General features: G+C 43.3%; 1 long non-coding RNA gene across 1 annotated transcript; it reads right to left on the bottom strand.

Annotated features, from left to right (window-relative positions):
* Positions 1-1,069: 1,069 nt before the first annotated feature.
* On the bottom strand, positions 1,070-8,321 carry LOC118971969 (uncharacterized). The gene is made up of 3 exons (XR_005060720.2): positions 7,588-8,321; positions 2,699-2,844; positions 1,070-1,239 (listed from the first exon to the last, which is right to left on the bottom strand). It is a non-coding gene; the product is annotated as an uncharacterized lncRNA (long non-coding RNA).
* Positions 8,322-13,581: the final 5,260 nt, after the last annotated feature.

A 13,581-nucleotide genomic window follows, 5' to 3' on the forward strand; every position in this document is an offset into this window, starting at 1 on the left:
TATAATAAATAATTAAAATGTATACTATGCCATAGATGTTAAGCACTATAGAGAAAACAGAGCAGAGGGAAGCAGGAGCGATTGGTGGGGAACTGGGTTGTGGACGGCAATTTTAAATTGGGCGGCTAGCAGGGGTTGGGGGAACTCTTGGAGAGGGTGACACTTGAGTGGACTCAGGGTTGAGGGGGGTTCACCATGTAGACATCTTTGGGAAGAGCTCTCCAGCCATTGTGAAGTCCCTCAAGCAGCAGTGTCCAGTAGAACTTTTGATGATGATGGAAATGTTGTATATGCACACTGTCCAGTGCAATATTCATTAGCCACCTGCTCCTGGAAGGAACGGAGCTGGCCAGTGCAGCCCTGAAGCGTCAACATGGGAGGCACGTTGAGTGCGGGCGCCGTGAGGGCATGAGGGAAAGCAGGAGCAGATGGGCCAGAAAGGTGATACAGATCAGGTGGGGCCTCACCGGTCATTGCCAGGACTCCAGCTTTTATTCTGAGTGAGATGGGAAGCATTAGGGGGTTCTGAGAAGAGCAGTGATATGATATGACTTACAGCGTAAAATATTCCTCTGTGTTGAGAATAAACTGTAGGGGCTGAGGGTAGACACAGGGAGACAAGTGGGGAGGCTGGGGGAGGCAGGCAGGTCAAAGCTGATGGTGGATCAGAGCAGGACAATGGAAGTTAAGGAGGTGCTAAGTGTCAGGTTCTAAATATATTTTGAAGATTGAGCCCAAAGGACTCCCTGACAGGTGCTGATTGAAACATATATTAAGCTCCTAATATATGCCAGGCACTAGCTATGAACTTGTTCGAAGGCAGATTTGCCAAAGAAATGTCACCCAGGGTGTTGACTGGTACCAGCTTTCCTAAGACAGATTGCACTATGGGGCATTTCTCACTTTCAGTGTCTCACAATTTGATCTTCAAACATTGCCTCTTCAGATCAGAGCCAATATAGCCTGCCGGCATGGGGAAATTATTTGTTATTATTATTCACCCAGCATCACTCCATGGTATGTACATTACGAAAACAGATGACTCTAGTCCTACATAAATCCTTCATTCTCCTGTTTTATTCCCCTGTCCATCACCTCCTCATTTACTCTTCATATTCAGATCTTGCATTCAAGGCCAGGTCAGCTCTCTGGAGGACTTCCACCCTCTCCTCCGCATCTGCCAGGTCGTCCTCCTGGGACTCACACAGCCTGAGGATAGGAAATGGAGTCATCCATCTTCTGTAACCATATGGATAAGAGGTAGTCATTACTGTTGTTGGCATTGTTGTGTTTTGGAAGCTAATTAAGACAATTACTATTAAATACCAAAGACAATTAAGCTAATTGAAATAAACCATATGCAGTTTACACCCTTGCATAGACAAAACAATTAGCATGTGGCTGGATGGTGGCACTACAAACCTTCTGGTGCCAAAATAAATCAGGGAATATGGGAGCCAAAGACAGAGGTGTCTTAGCACCCAATCAGTTTAACACCACAAAATGTTTCTCAAGAACATTTGGCTTGATTTTTGGAGGTTTCCTCTATATTGAAAAAAATGTGTACTCCTGCCTAAATGTTTCTTTCAGGCTATAAAACAGCAGAACCATGCTGTTACCCTGTCTGACTCAACCCACGGATGGCCGCAGCATCCAAGAACACTCGGGGGGCAGAAGCATCTACTCAGGGGACCTCTGGAAATTATCTCTAGATGGAAAGGGTTTCCCACGATTTTAGGTTGTGATTGGCAGTTTTAGGCCAAGTATATAAATTTCAAATAGAGGGGAAACCAGAGGAGGGAAGAGAAGCCATAAAGATTGGGGTAGGCTCTATAAGGAATGTCTGTTTATCTGGAATTTTTTTGGCCTCATGTGCCAAAAAACTCAACTTGAACTTGCTTCAGACAAAAATGGAATTTAGGAAGAGCAGAGAGAGCCTCAGGGGCTCCCAGGAACTCAACCCAAAGACGACTCTGTCTGCCTCTCATCTCTGCCTCACTCTATGCTGGTCACACTCTGACTGCAGAGAGGCCCTCTCTGTGTGGCAGGGAGCACAGATGCTGCCCATGCCAATAGAGCAACCCCAGGGGGTGACAAGAACGGCTTATAACCAGTGTCCAGGTATCCCCTGGTCTGTGCATGCCCATCCTTCAGACCAGTCCCCATAGATGCAATTTGGGATAGGATGGTTGATCAGACCCCTGTGCACAAGATCAGGGCCCACTCCCCCCTCACCTGTGGCCAGATGGGGAAGCGTGGGAAGGAGAAGTTTGCTAGAGAGCAAAACCAATAGCTACATGGATCCTCCTAGACCAGGATGCCTAACAAAGGGTCAGAATTTGTTGAAGAAAGAGAGTAGAGAGGATATTGGAAAAATACAAAGATATCTAAGCACTCATAAGGCTCCATTTTTTTTTTGCAGTTCCACCATCCTGCCATTTTTCTACTGAATATTCAAAAAACAAGATTATCAACAACCAGGATTCCATTTCCCCAAGTACCCATAATCCACAATTGCGTTGTATAAAATGAAGGTAGCAATGAAGTAAAGAGGAAATAACCTTAAGAAAAGCCCAGATTCTTCTTCCTCTCAAAACTGTTCTGAATCATTATCCATTTTCAGACAGACATTTGTTATTGAGGGGTAGGGCGGTCACCCAGGATCTAAACCCACTTCTGTGTTTAGGAAATTCCTTACCTTATGAGTAGTGGTGTCCTGGTAAAAGTTTAACAGCCTGCTGTGAAGGAAGGGCAGGCCTAGGGTGCAGTGTGTGCTCGTTTCTGTGTCTATACTCTCCCGACGGCTGATTTCAAGCTACCAGGGTGATGACACTAAACACAGAACTGGGAAGAGAGGCACAGTACACATAGAATATTTAATGCTTCGTTTTAAATGTATTTGAGTTTATGTAATTGACTTTTCTGATTAAACTTTTAATTCTGAAATCAGCCTCACAACTAGGATGTTGACACTGACAGAGCTAAGACACAGAGGACTGCTACTGCAGTAATCACACCTCATGCTTCCCCTGCATAGCTGTCCACTTCCCTCTTAGCCACATCCCCTTCCTAACTCCTGGAAACCACCAACCTGTTCTCTATTTCTATAATTTTGTCATTACAAGAAGGCTACATAAGTAGAATCATACACTGCTTCACCTTTTGGGGTTGATTTTTTCACCCTACTTTATTCTCTGAAAATACACACAGGTTGTTGCATATATCAAAAGTTCATTCCTTTTCATTTCTGACTAGTATTCCAGTTTATTTACCCACTCACCCATGGAAAGACATCTGTATTGTTTCCAGTTTGGGGCTGTTGTGAATAAATATTATTTTTTATATACTATAAACATTTGTGTCCACGTTTTTGTAAACGTTGAATGTTCATTTCTCTGGGATAAATGCCCAGCAGTGCAAGTTGCATGTTTAGGGTTTTTTATATATGCACTTATTTTATTAAAGTATAGTTGATATACAATATTATATTGGTTTCAAGTATACAACATAGTGATTCAACAGTTATCTACATTATTAAATACTCATCCCAACTAGTATAGTTACTATTTGCATGTTTAGGTTTTAAGAAACTACTAAAATGTTTTCCAGAGAGGCTGTCCTGTTTTGCCTTCTCACCAGCAATATATGAGTGATCCAGATTTTCCACATAATCAGCCTTTTAGTGTTGTCACTATTTTTTATTTTAGCCATTCTGATAGGTGTATAGTGATACCTTGTTGCAGTTTTAATTTGCATTTCCCTAATGACTAATGCGGTTGAACAATTTTTTATGTGTTTATTTGCTACTGTATATCCTTTTCAGTGAAATGTTTCCTCACACATTTCGCCTATTTTTCAAATTATATTGTTTGCTTTTTGTTGTTGAGTTTTAGGAATACTTCATATATTTCTAGATACTAATCCTTTGTCAGATATGTGGCTTACAAATATCTTCTCCGATTCTGTAACTTATCTTGGGGTCTTCCACAGAACAAAATTTAAAACTTTTGAAGAAGTCCAGTTTATCAATTTTTCCTATTAAGGATTATCTTTTTGTTGTCAAGTATAAGAACTCTGCTTAGCCTTATATCACAAAGAATTTCTCCTTTTTATTCTAAAATTTTTATAGGTACAGGTTTTACACTTGAGTCTGTGTGATCTATTTTGAGTTAATTTTTACAGAAGGTGTGAGACTTAGGTCAGAGTTAATTTTTTTCCCTGTGGATGTCTAATTGCTCCATCACCATTTGTTGAAAAAGCTATCTTTCCTCCATTTAATTGCTTTTGCATTTTTGTTAAAAATTATTTGGGCATATTTGTGTAGGTCTATCCCTGAGGTTTCCATTCTGTTTCATTAAATTGTGTCTATCCCCCAACCAATAACACCCCATTTTGATTATGTAGCAATGTAGTAAGTCTTGAAATCAGGTAGTCTTCTGCATCTCGCTTTATTCTTCTTTTTCAAGATTGTTTTAACTATTAGTTTCTACACCTTTCCATATATATGTTAGAATAATCTTGTATATCTACAAAAAAATCTTGCCTAGGTTCAATAAAAATTGTATTAAAATTATAATCAATTGACACCTTTATGATGTTGAGTCTTCCAATCCATGAACAGTCTCTCCATTTAGTTGGGTCTTCTGTGATTTCTTTCATCAATTTTGTGTAGTTTTCTACATATAAGTCCTATACAGTTCTGTCAGATTTATACCTAAATATTTCACTTTCTTGAATGGATGTAAATTTTTTTTGCTAGTATTAAGAAGTGCAATTGATTTCTATATGTGTATCTCGTATTCTGTGACCTTATCAAACTCATTCATTCTTAGAGGTTTGTTTTGCTTTGTTTCTGCAGATTCCTTAGCATTTTCTATGTAGACAATCATGTTAATTGCAAATGGAGACTATTTTATTTCTTCCTTTCCGATCTGTATGACTCCTATTTCTTTTTCTTGCCTATTGCTAGAATTTCTAGCACTGTGTTGAGTAACAGAGGTAAGAGAGGGCATCCTTATCTTATTCCTGGTCTTAGGAGGATGTGTTCAATCTCTTACCATTAAGTATAGTGTTAGCTGTAGATTTTGTATAGATTTCCTTTATTACATTAAGGAAATTCCCTTCTATTTCTATTTTTTCTAAGAATTTTTATCATGAATGGATGTTGAATTTTTTCAAATGCTTTTTCTGTATTAATTGATATGATCATGTGTTAATAGGGTGGATTAAATTGATTTTGGAATATTGAACCAGCTTTGCATATCTGGAATAAACCTGACTTGGTCATGATATTTAATTCTTTTTACATATTGCTGAATTATATTTGCTATTTTTTTTAAAAGATTTCTTGCATCAACATTCCTGAAGGATACTGTTCTTCTTTTTATGTGTGTATTATTTTGGCTGGTCTTGGTATCAGGATAATACTGATCTATCAATACCTACTAATACTAATAGTATCATAAAATGAATTAGGAAGAGTTCCCTACTCTTCTGTTTTCTGAAAGAGATTCCATAGAATTGGTGTTATTCTCCTTTAAATGTTTAATAGAATTTTCCAGTGAAACTATCTCGATCTAGAGATTCCTTTTGGGAAATTTTTAAATTAAGAATTCAGTTTCCTTAACTGGCTAGAGGTCTATTAAAATTACCTTTTTTACATTGAAAGAGTTATGGTAGTTTGTGTTTTTTAAGAAATGGTTCATTTCATCTAGTTGTCAAGTTTATACAGATTTGTTCATAGTTTTCCCTTATTAGCCTTTTGATGTCTGTAGGGTCAGTAATGATATCCCCTGTTACATTCCTGATAGCAGTAATTTGTGCCATCTTTTTTTTGTCAGCCTTGCTAGAGGTTTGTCAATTTTATTGACTTTTTCAAAGAACTATCTCTTAGTTTCACTTATTTTTCTCTATTGTTTTTGTTTTCATTTTATTGATTTCAAATCTTATCTTTATTATTTCCTTCCTTCGCTTGCTTTGGATTTAGTTTGCTCATCCTAATTCTAGATTCTTGAAGTAGGAGCTTAGATTATCTGAGATTCTTCCTCTTTTCTATTGTATGCTTTCAGTGCTATAAATTACCCTCTTAGCACTGCTTTAACTGTGTTTTCACAAATTTTGACATATTGCATTTATATTTCATCCAGTTCAATAATATTTATTTCCCTTGAGATTTCCTTTTGGCCTCATGGATTATTTATAAGTCCCTTGTTTTGTTTCCAAGTATTTGGCAATTCTCCTATTATTCTCTGTTACTGATTTTCTAGCTTGATTCCACTGTGGTCAGAGAACAAATTTTGTATGATTTCAATTCTTTTAAATATGTTGCAGTTTGTTTTATGGCTAAGGTTATGCTCTGTCTTAGTATATATTCCATAAGCACTTGAAAAGAATGTGTATCATGATGTCATTCTTTAAGTGGCAACTGATCCTGTTGGTAGATGGTGTTGTTGAATTATTCTATCTCCTTGCTGATTTTCTATCAATTGCTGAAAGAGGAGAGTTGAGGTCTCCAACTATAGTTCAATTCCTTTCAGGTCAATCGGTTTTTGCTTTCACACATTTATTTCATCTCTGTTGCTTGGGGCACACACGTTTATGATTGTTAAGTCTTTGTAGTGGATTGACTCTGTTATCATGACATGCCTCTGTCTCCTACTGGGCAATGGTGAAAGTTCTGACTCTCCCCTGGGCCTCCTCTGAGATCGCCTAGCTAGGAAGGGGAAGGGGCCTCATTACTGCCGGGTGGAGGTGGAAGTCCAGGCCCACTGCTTGACTTTCTATGACACCATCAGAGTGCTGAGGTACCTTGCACAGTCTCTCAAGGTTGGAAATGCAGGCTTCCCCCTTAGCTTTTCTTGGTGTGGGCAAGGAGGGGACCACAGTTGTCTGGGGTATTTGGCAGTTACTGTCTGAAAGTTTTCCGTTTTGCTATGTTGCTCTTTTCCTGGTCCTTTGACTAGAGAGAACAGATTTTCGTTGGAACTTTTTGTCTGTATCTGTTGGCATTTCTGGGTTGCCAGCTTCTTCACCTCCATACTTGGTAATACGAGTTAGAAAGAAATCCCATCAATGTGTTGTTCCTCACGTCCCAGGGTCCCTAGCTGGTCTGCCTTCTCTTTTCAGTCTTCTTGTGTTTCTTTTATATATAATGTGTAGGGGCTTTAGTTGTACTTAGCAGGAAGAATAGGGAAAAGTACACCTACTGTAATTTACTTTTTAATAATGGCTGTATTCCATAACCAGCTCAAAAATCCCTGAAATTTTAACAATGGGCTCTTGTAAGCCGGCTCCAACACACCACAGCTAGAAGTCTCAGAGGGAGTCAGAGCCCTCCTCCTACCACAGAAGCTAAAGATAACACATATTCTCTTTCCCAGCCTTCCCTGCAGCTTGGGCATGAGGTGACTTCGGCCAATCAGGCATCCACCAGGCAGAGAAGCAGGATAGTGGAGAATCCCTCCACCCCCCAGGGCTCAAACTGTGGCATCCCACATTCAGGGGCAGCAGCATTGCCTCCAAACTTTTTGTACACCACATATTTGACCCTGCTCTAGCCATTATCAGTTCTGAGTTGGATTCTCCTACCTTCCCAGAGGTTCTGTGAGTAGCTTTTCAGCTGCTCTGTTTCTGCTTAAATTGGCTAGAGCTGGCTTCTGTCCAGGGCAAATAAACATTCTGATGCACATTTTGCTGGCTCTCAGCTGCGAATCCCTCTGGAAAACAAAAAACCTCAGCTTCTACCATGAATATCCTTATTCTTGCTCAGGAAAATGATTTGAGGAATAACTTACAGCTAACAGAACCGTGGACCCCCACCCAGAAGGGCTTGCTGAGGAGGGCTGCTAGGAGCCCAAAGCCATCACAACTCACGTTGCTTTCTTAGTTGCCAGATATTCTGCTCCCCCGTGCACTGACTGTGCATGTATTTATAGTCCCTCCCAGTGATCTGGCATCGGCAGAGTACACTAACTAACCTGACCTTAAGAACGAAGCAATCCAGTGACACTAAAATCTTATTTTCCCTTCTCATTGCCCACTCATGCTCCTCTCCCCTGCACCACTGAACATGCACCCACTGGTTAGAGGATAGTTTTCATCTTCTAACCTTGGGGGTGGCTTATGTGCACAGAAAAGACGGCTCATAGCTTTGCTTGGGTGTTCAAGTGAGTATTTGACTTATTAAATGTATATGTTGAGAAATTTATGGCTCTTCCTTAAGCTTTTAAAATCAGCTTAGGAATCTCATTATCCTATTTATAAGTCTAGCAAATATTAACAACCACGTTGAGAGGGCTTTTGATTAATGTTAAGTCCCATTTATACACTTAGTTAATTATACCTCTTTAACATTTTAAACAGCATTTATAAATTTAATATATTCAATTCCTTTTTAAGTACTTCATCTAACTGACAAACCTTCCCAAGTACTAAAGTGACTCTCATAGATTTAATAAATTAAGCATATAAAAATCAGTCAAGCTTAAATTCTCTTAAATTTCCAATCTATCTGTAAGCTTAGAGAGATTTCCACTTAAAATTACAAATCTTAATCAATATGCAAGTACAAATATAAAAGTGGAATGTTAGTGGTCTTTAGTGGTCTGCTAATAGCCAAATCCTCTTTCAAACTGCACTAACATAAAGGATCACTGTTATGGAATGAATGTTTGTGTGCCCCCTCACCAAATTCCTATGTTGAAATCCTAACCCCCAATGTGATGGTATTTAGAAGGTGGAGCCCCTGGGAGGGGACAAGGTCATGAGGGTGGAGCCCCCATCAAGGAGATTAGTGCCCTTATAAAATAGAGCTCTGTAGTCCCTTTAGCCATGTGAGGACACAGAAAGAAGATAGCATCTATGACCTAGATACGAGACACCAATCTGTCAGCATCTTGATTGTGGACTTCTAGAACTGTGAGAAATAAATTTCCACTGTTTATAAGCCACCCAGTCTTTGGTATTTTGTTATAGCAGCCTGACTAGACCAAAATGATAATATATGAACAAACTCTTTGAATTTGAAAATAATAAAGCCTACAGTTTTGATTCCCTTGAACATTTGTGTGCTGAATTTTTAATTTTTTGTGGGTTCCTAAAATGTCTACCCATAAGGGAGATAATTTCCTTCTCTCTGAGGTTGCTAATCTATGAGAGACTTTGGGTGGGATGCTGACTAAACCCTCACTGTGACTCTATGGACCAGTCAAGCCCTATTTCCAGTCTTTAACTTTCTAACTTAAAGATGGAGGTGGCTGAGGAGACCACTGCCTTAGAAACAAGTGATTAATTTCCTAGTTTCAAACCAGAGTCCAGCCCATAACCTCCATCCAGGGTCCATGCCTGATTCTGCATTTATTTGAACTTGAAGGCATGTAACTACATGTTTTCCATCTAAGTCTAAATAATCCTGTTTTCTTTTCATATTGCTCTTATCCTTGGGTCTGTACAATTCTTATGGATACTAAACTTTTATCTACTTGAATTCTGGTTATCTCACAGAACTCTGTCTGATTATTTAGTCATGACCCCCAAAATCATTCTCCAAGGTCGGCCCCACCCAACTCACCCTATCTGACCTCCTATGGTCCCTGAGTTCATAATTCCCCTGGGGAATGGAAAAGTAGGCTCCCCCAAACCTATGCTGCTCCCTTTTACTTGGAGAGGCTAAGGGAAAAGTCCTTAAGCCGAGTAACTTTGCCCAGAGGTGGCGTGAAGGTTACCGTGGCACTACAGCCCCCTGCTTCCCACTGTCCCACAAGAGGTACTGCAATGGTCAAGGTCTCTTGGAAGGACAAGGTCCACATAAGAAGCACTGCAACCAAAGCCCTCGTCTCTCAGAAGGCTGAGGGGACATAACCAAGGTCACCAGCTAGTGCCTGAGCCAAGGCTCAAACCCAACTCCCAGCCCCATGCTCTGGCCCCTCACAACGGTCTCAACAACAGCAAAGTCAGCAGAGCCAGGAAGGTGCTCATGGATCACAGCCTCAACCAAGCAGCCCAAACAATCAAGTGTGCCTCGTACAGCCCTGCTGGTTGCTTGGTACACAGAATAGAAACAGGCATGGTGCCTGCCCTTCCTAAAATAGACATGCATACCATGTATTTGTATTTCCCTACTAAGGGGAAGCAATAATAAGAAATGACTTTCAGCTATAGTGGGAATGGGGAGTAGGCCTGGGCCCCAGAGAGCAGAGGCTGTTGGGGAGAAAATGGGGCATAAGGGTGGTCTCTGGGGGCCCAAGGCTTGGGGAGAGCTCTTGCAGGAAAGCCCTGTACATGACGGGCCCTGCAAACACCCGCATGGAGAAGACGCTCTGGGCCCTCCATCGTTAGCACTGTGAGGAAGCAGGAACAGGGCAGCTAAGAGGGAACAGCCTGGGGCCACCTCTCAGGCTCCCCCCTTATCTCCCATGGCTCCTGAGGCCTCAGACGGCACTTTCTCTTTCCCACCTGCCACTGTCCACTCATCAGCCTAGAATGTAGGATCACCAACATCTCTCCCTCCAGCTGGTTCAGGAAGAAACCCACGATGCCACTTTGAGTTCTGAGGGCATGATGACGAACAATGGGAAGCTGACAACTGTAATTGAACTAACAAATATGAAAACCAAACCATTTTCAGAAGTCTCTAAAATTTCTACTAGTGTCGCCCTTGGCTTTGACAGGATCCTAAAGGGAGCAATGGCCTTCACCTCTTGGCCCTCCCTTCTCTGCCACCTGCTCACCCCTATCCCTTCCAGGCAACCCTGTGGCCAGGCACTGTGTTTTGTGGTTAGGGATACAAAAAAGGCTCAGGCCGCGTCTCTGCCCATCTATGGCCTCAGAAGAAAAGTGCCAGTCGTCGGGGTGCAGTCAAAGGTGCCATGGCAGGCAGGCATGCTAAGGGAGCCTCAAATGACAGCCTTGTCCCAAATGCTCCTCAGTGCCTCCTGCTCCCACCCAATCATTCTGGCAGCTTCCAGCCCCTGCTCCACCTCCACCTGTGCCCCACCTCCTCTGCACCTCACCTCCCACAGGTCTGGCAGACCTGTCCTAGGAGCTCCCTGCTCCTCCCAGCACCCCCATCCCCCAATCCAAGCGGGACTCACCCACCACCCAGAGACCGTGCCCACAGCCACCTGCCTAGTCAGCAGTTGATAAAGCATTGTTCAGTAAAAAGAAACATTTCCAACAACATTAAAAATAATCCCAGTTGAGGTCTCAAATATTAAATCTTTCCTCCAGAACATAAACCCTACCAATATCAGAGTTTGCTTTTTGCACAAGTGGTGAGTCACACAACCCATCAAGTTCACCCTCAGACAATTATATAATTTATCTGGAAACCAAACTCCTCACTTTAGGTTTCCCATTTGCCACACTGCATTCAATCCACAATCCTGTGCTTGCCTAGAAACCTGCTTTATTGTTCCAGCAATGACATAGTCACCAGCTGCATAGGCAGCGTCTGGCACAAGTACCCTTGAGCTGTTTGTCTTTCCGTAGCTGCTCAGAATTCCCTGGGAGAGCTCTAAGTGTCAACAGGCATGATCATTATTTGAGTCACCTGATATGATACAAGAAGCGATGTCACACAGGCTGCCAAACCTGCAGGTTATGGCCAGGTTCTGTACCCTAAAGGAGGGGCCCAGGGCAATCCAACCAGATGGTCTCTGAGCTCTGGTGGCCAGAAGCTTTCACAAGGGCATCACGTGTCTTGAGTGAGCTGAATCTTCAGCAGAGAGCAAGGAAATGCCAGCCACCATTGGCTCAAAGTAGACGAATGAGTTAGCGCTTCTCCAAGCCTAAGTGGGCTTGGACTTGTCTAAGGATAATAAAAGCTTTGGGTAGCTGCCCAGGATGTGACCACAATCCCACTCAGAAAGCCACAAGGGGAAATAAGATGGTGATGCTAATGTGGCCATCTTCTTGTTGTGCCCACTCAGCAAGCTGCTTCTAGTCTAAAGCATTCGGCAGTGAGGCCTGTCACTCAAAATACAATGGCCTCCAAACCCCGCTTAGTGCCCCAGAGCGGTGCCACCAGGGCCAGATGGGGCTCCCCTCTGTCAGTTCCCCTCTACACCTGGAAGAAGGCAGCCTCAGTCAAGCTGCCCAGTGCCCCAGCAGTATAAGCTTGGAAAGGTTTAGAGAAAGTCAGAAGAAACAGAGAGGCTACAAAGGTATCAGGACAAACTCCAAATACCCCCAAATAGTCCCTGATTGTCCAGGCCCCAGGCCAGGCTGGTTACCTATAGGTTTGCCACTGTCCCATCATCCCTCATCTTTCCTCCATGCCTAACCTGGCCCTCACTGTCACTCATTCCTCTGCCATCCTTCAAGGTACCAATCCCTGGCACTCTGGGGTTGCTACAGTCCTAACCAGGCCCAGCTGAGCATGTGTGGGCCAACTCTGGATTCTGGTACTCACCTGCAGCTGCCTTCCCTTGGGGGCAGAAGGAGAAAGGCTGGTGGGAATGGTGGTGCTCTTCAAGGCTCCAGGCTCTTAGGCCTTATTCATGTCCTTCCACATCATGTGACATGTTCACTAGCCAGAGGTTATATCTGGTTCTACTCTTCACTGAAATTTTTTCACCCGTTATTCTGAGGCCTCGGCATCTAGTTTTATTGGCAGCTGCTCTGACCTACCAGCCGGGACCAGGGCGCATTCCCTGTTTCAAAAGCCCCCACCTATGGTTCCTCATTCTCAGTTGAGGAGCGCCCAGAGTTCTCAGCTATTTCCAAACAGAGATGCCTGACACAGATGGTGTCCGGGGAAGAGCCGAGCCTGCTGGGCTCACCGGGCACTACTCCCTCTCAGGGCCTTGGCAGCAAGTCCCTTCCTGTGGGGTCTCAGCATCTCCCAGACCCAACAGGGAAGCCCACCTCCACTGAGAGACAGGGCGGGTACCAGGTAACCTGCTCTAGGGCTCAGGGAAGGAAGGGAGTCCTACAGGAAAGCCTCGGCTACGGCCACCTGCGTGAGGCACCCCTGCCATTTCAGTTCAGAATCTGCTTTGCCCTGCACACTTCTATGTTCCAGGTGTTGTGCTTTACCTTCACTTTGCCCCCTGGCAAAGTTCCTCTGAAATTCCACCTGGACTTGGCCTACCGAAGGGAAAAGGGACTTGGTCTTCACAGAGATGACACAGGGATGTCAGTCAGCGGCCAGATACACTTAGAGGCATCCTTGCACCAGAGACCAAAGGGGCGGGCTGGAATGAAATGCTTAAACCTGACCGACACTCCAGGGCAGCTGGAAGGTGCATCTCTTCCCTATGAGCACAGCCAAGAGTCTCACAGAGGTCTGTCCCTTCTCTCCTGACCAGCTTCTGGGCTCCTGCTACTGGCCTGAACACCTGGGAGGGAACTAGGAAAAGGATTAGAAGTGGGGCCAGCCGCAGAGGAAACGGCTAATGTGGGTCACGGAGGAATCCTGGCCGTGGATGCTCAGAACTGTGAACTCCACAGAGCCTCAGGCCCCACCTGTCTCCCAATAATTGAATGTGCTTGAATGGGATCTTTGACCACAGCGGAACCACCAGGTGGCAGTGCTGCTCCTGCTGGGTTGGGACGGAGACTGCAGTCCGAGCCAGCGGCCAC

This window comes from Manis javanica, chromosome 12, assembly GCF_040802235.1.
Source record: "Manis javanica isolate MJ-LG chromosome 12, MJ_LKY, whole genome shotgun sequence".
In the NCBI taxonomy this organism is placed as follows: domain Eukaryota; kingdom Metazoa; phylum Chordata; class Mammalia; order Pholidota; family Manidae; genus Manis; species Manis javanica.